The sequence below is a fragment of the Castor canadensis genome, chromosome 3, assembly GCF_047511655.1.
Source record: "Castor canadensis chromosome 3, mCasCan1.hap1v2, whole genome shotgun sequence".
Classification (NCBI taxonomy): domain Eukaryota; kingdom Metazoa; phylum Chordata; class Mammalia; order Rodentia; family Castoridae; genus Castor; species Castor canadensis.
Window position 1 is genome coordinate 13,797,176 of NC_133388.1, and position 5,121 is coordinate 13,802,296.

The following is a 5,121-nucleotide window of genomic DNA, read 5'->3' on the forward strand; positions in this document are numbered from 1 at the left end:
TCACAGTCCAGGTAATAAACACATCCATCACCTCTGAGAGGACACTCCTGCCTGATTGCTTTTTATGGTGAGAACACTTAACATGTGATTGACTCTCTTAGCTTTTTAAAAGGCATAACATGGTATCATTACCTACAGGCACTACACTAGATTTCTAGACTTTTCTCATCTTGTATAACTGTAGCTTTTTAGCCATTCACTGCCCAATCCCCATTGCCTCTCCCCTCAGCCCCTGGAGACCCCCATTCTACATTCTGTCTCTATGAATTTGACTACCCAGGGGACCTCATATAAGCAGAATTCACACAGTGCTGTCCTGAGACTTACGACCCTTAGTATAGGGTCTTCCAAGTTCATCCATGCTGTTGCATATTGTAGTATTTCCTTCATTTTCAGACTTAATGATATTCCACGTGTATATAGACCACATTTTCTTACGGACATTAAGGTCTTATCCAGAGCTTAGCTGGTGTGAGTAATGCTGCTACAAACACAGGAAAGCAGGCGTCTCTGTGAAATCAGTTCTCTTGGGTATATATATGTATACTTAGAAATGGATTGCTGGAGTGTCAACAGTTACAAAATATCCACACAGCCCACAATAGCTTTGCTTTAGAAGAAAAAGGTGGAATTATATTAAATGTACACTAAAGACACCCATTTGTACCACTCGCTTCTCTAGCTGCATGTTTCAGATTTAAGCTGAGGCCCCTTACATGAGGCGGAGTCTCAAGTTTCACTCCCCTTGGGCCTTTGGCATTGATACAAAGCATCGGGGACATGAGCTAATTTCTGTAAATTTTTTTTTGTCACAGTGCTGGGGATTGAACTCAGGGCTACATGCTTGCTAGGCAAGCACTCTACCACTTGAGCTATGTCCCCAGCCCTTTTGTTTTCACTTTGTTTTTGAGATAAGGTTTTGCTAACTTCACCCAGGTTGGCTTCAAACTTGGAATCTTCTTGCCTCTGCCTCCTGGAATTACAGGTGAGCACCAGTGTTTTCAGTAGCATTGTTTATGACCTTCACTCTTTAGTGCCTTACGACTGATGACATAACTCAAAGCATTTGGAAGAACATTGACACTCGGTCTGAGTCGCCTGTTTGATTAAACTCAACACTTTCTTCTTTCCTAAATTGGTTCTTGTTGCTGGAAGGAGAATGCAACGAGATCATCTAGGAGGTCATCTAGATTCTGACTGTGACTCCCAAGTCTTCGTCCTTTGTTAGCACAGATTGGGCACATTAACCCTCTTGCCTCCATGTTCTCTCCCCTGTTCTAAGGGACAGGTCCATTTCTCTTGCCACCAGCTCACTGCATTACCTGGCCTGTGCCATCCTCTTACCTGTGCCTCAGGACAAGACAGAGACATGGCCCTCTACACAGAAGATTGGCATCCTTGCTGCCCAGAGGGTTGTAGCTTTCTTAGACCATGGGAAAGGCAGGGGGGCGGGACTCCTTGGGCACAAATACTTGCTTGGCTCTTGGTAAATTTACCTCCTACAATTCTGTGCAAGGCCTTCTCCCTATAACAGCTTTTGTTTCAACATTGCCTCAGAATGTAATCTCTTTGAAGACATTGCAAGTGACAATTAGGGATTCAATTTAAGATAAAATCCAACTCTAGGTGGTGCTGCCAAGTCAAATAACTCAAATGAGGCAAAGACACCTGACAGGCAGAGGCGACATTTGCCCAGAGGACAAGTTCTTTTTCAAATCGCTTTTAAGCTGCAGCCTGATTTCAGACCCATTAACATTGGAAGACATGATCTTATAATTGAAGGAATACAATGTAATAACTGTCATGTGGAATTGACTTCAGTTAATTCTTCGGTAAACCCTACATTAAAAATGGGTGCAGCTCAAATCAATGATTTCTTTATGGCCTCTTTATGGCACTCAGAGGTGAAAGGACTTGCCCAGATACAAGTGGAGTCTACTCAGTCTTGCTGGATGTCAGGCTCCATTAGGCAAAAATGGGGGGCAGTTTCTGTTGTCCCTGCTTCACCAGTCACCATGTCTGCCACACAACTGGGACTCACTAATACCTGATTGGTGGCTGAATGACCTCCTTCTACCACTGACACCAGGATTCTACAGTTAACCATGGTTGGAATAGCTGAGCCCTGAAATAACAGCCTTTGAACTTGGTTGGCCTTGAAAGATGGGTGAGATGGGGATTGGAGGGTGGCCAGTGGAGGACTGAATTGGGATGGGACAGAAGTCTGGCCAAAGGGGCAAACAGTGACAGCGGTGTGGGGGAGGGGGACTTGCTCAGCGAGCCCAGTAGCCTTAATGTGACAGAATATTCCAGAGAGTAGGAGCTATGACTCAGGAGGCCCAGGGCAGGGAACTGCTGGACAGGGCATACAGTGCCTTCACTGCCATGCTTTGGAAATTTTTCCAGCCCCATTTGTCAGGAGTTCCAGAGTTATGAGGTATTTGACCTTTATCTTATGCCATTTAAAAATGCTTTTATACAATCAGGTCAGCACTAGCACTTCAAACAAAATGAACTCTTTTTTTTTTTTTAATTTCAAACTAGTGAGCTAGGATATCACTTCTGACCTGTAAGTACAAATACAACATTTTCTGCTAAGCAAACTCCAAGTCAAACTGTAATTGCCACATGGCTGCCTTGCCAGTACCCATTACATACTGGGATGTCGTGCACCTGCACAATTCCACTCCTAGATTTTTGAAAACCCCTTGTTCTCTGATCCTGACAGTCCTAAGCATGCATACAGGAGCTGTAATAGAAGGGTGAGATGGCCCGGCTGCTCGGCAGAATAGAATTCAACTGCTTTAATAAAATTCTTCCCAGTCTCCCTGTCTTACTCAGTGCTGTGATAATGGAATACTCCACACTGGGTAATTTGTAAAGAAAAGAAATTTATCTTTCACAGTTCTGGAGGCTGGGAAGTCCAAGATCAAGGTGCTGATTCTAGGGTAGAACCTGTGCTCTGTCATCCCAGGTGAAGGCAGAGGGCAAGAGAGCAAGCAAGAGGGGGCTGAACTCACTTTTGTAACAAGTCTGTTCTTGAAATAACTAACCACACCTGAGAGAACATTCCCAAGGACAGAGACTCCATGGCCAGATCACCTTTTAAAGGCCCTACCTCCCAGTACTGTAGCATTGGGGATTAAGCTTCCAACACGTGGGCTTTGGGTGATACAGTCAAACCTTAACACCCTCCAATTAAGAACAGTGTTGGGGTTGAATTGTGCCCCTCAATGGAAAAAAAAAAAAAGATTTGTTCCAGTCCTAATTCTTGGTACCTGCAAATGTGACCTTATTGGAAAAAAGCTATTTAACATGAGGTCACACTGGATTAGGGCAGGTCCTCTTTCAATGTCTGCTATCCTTTTAAGAAGAGAATTCTAGAGTCAGATACTCAGACACAGGGGAGAAGGCCATGTGAAAATTGTGGCAGAGATTGGAGTAATTAATGTGATTAAGGCCAGAAACTCCAAGGATAGTCAGCAACCAGCAAAAGCTATGAAAGAGTCAGGAACAGAACTTCCCTCACAGCCATCAAAAGGAACCCACCTTGTCAACACCTGGATCTTGAACTTCTGGCATCCGGAACTGTGAGAGAATAAATTTCAGTTGTTTTGTGTCATTTAAGTATGGTAATTTGTTACAATAGCCTCAGCAAAGTGATACAGATGGTGACACATCCTCCAGCAGTCTGTCACAAATGCAATCACAGGACCATTCTCTAATGTCATGGTCATACACCCAGCTCAAATGTAAGCAGGTGCTGAGGGTGAGTGGAAGCAGTGAGTGGTGTCATGGTTGACACCAATTCTTCACACCAGGATACCACTCTTTCCTCTCATGTCACTGTGCTCTGCATACTTGCTGGACACATTTCTGTCACTTGTGAAAAATATTTTCAAAACTCCTGAGCCCAGAGACAGGTTGATGTGTTCCATCTGGTATTCATTTTTCTAGGGCCCATTTAGTCAGTCACTAAAAGAATGATAAGAAGAGAATCTATGTGCATTTTATTCTGTTTCTAAGAAATTAGTTAATTCGAGGAAATCTTGCTCTACATAAACCTCCTTACAAGATCCACTTTCTGACTTTCTGATAAGAATCTTTTCTATCGAGTGATTTTCTTTTCAACTAGAAGATTCTGTTTAGTATTTTGAAAACTTCTCTGAATAGTAGTGTTTAGCATAAGCTCCCTTGGTAGAATTTCCCTGGGCTTTTTCAGAAAATTCAAAGCAACTGATCCAGAAAACATCAAGCCTAGTTTCTGGAATTCTCAAGCCCATAAATCCCAAACACTGAGCCTGGGTGCCTTTACTCCATCCATGGCACTGGAGATTCACCTGGAGTGCTGGGGCAGTGGGAAGCAAAAACGGTCCCAGCGTGGCAGAAGATGACTTTCAGAGTCAGATATTGGTACTTTCCTTGAGTCCTGGCTCTATTTCTTACCACATGTGTGATCCCAGTCATTCCTCTCTGTATCTTGAAAGACTTCAATGAAACAATATGCATATTTGGGATAGCATGGAGTAGGGAGGAAACCATTGCCTTAGAACAGAGACTGGGTGGGGCCGGGGGGGGGGGATAAAGAACATAGGGAGTCCAGAAATAGACATGGAAATTTTGAATATGGTAAAGAAAATGTTTCATACCAGGTAAGAGGAAAAAAAGGACTTTTTCTTTCTCCTTTTTTTTTTTTTTTGGCCATACTGGGGGTTTGAACTCAGAGCCTTGTGTTTGCCAGGCAGATGCTCTACCATTTGAGCCATGCCCCCAGTCCTAAAAGGAACTTTTAAATGGATGATTATATAGGAAATCAGCAAGATAGCTGAAAAAATTCACTATATCCTTTTTTACCCAAAATATAGTTCAAATAAAAAAAGTGGAAATGTGCAAGACTGAATCACGAAATAACTCCAATGGTAGTATTGATAATAATAAAATACTAGCTAATCCCCTCCACTGGCACTGTCTCCAGCACATTTGAGGCACTCAGTAAAAATTTATAAAATCAGTTCACGTAGTGCTATTATGTGCCAGATCCTCCATAAAGTGCTCGACATGGCTTGTCTCATTCAATCTTTCTGGCAGGCCTATGACGTAAGAAATAATAATTCCTCTACT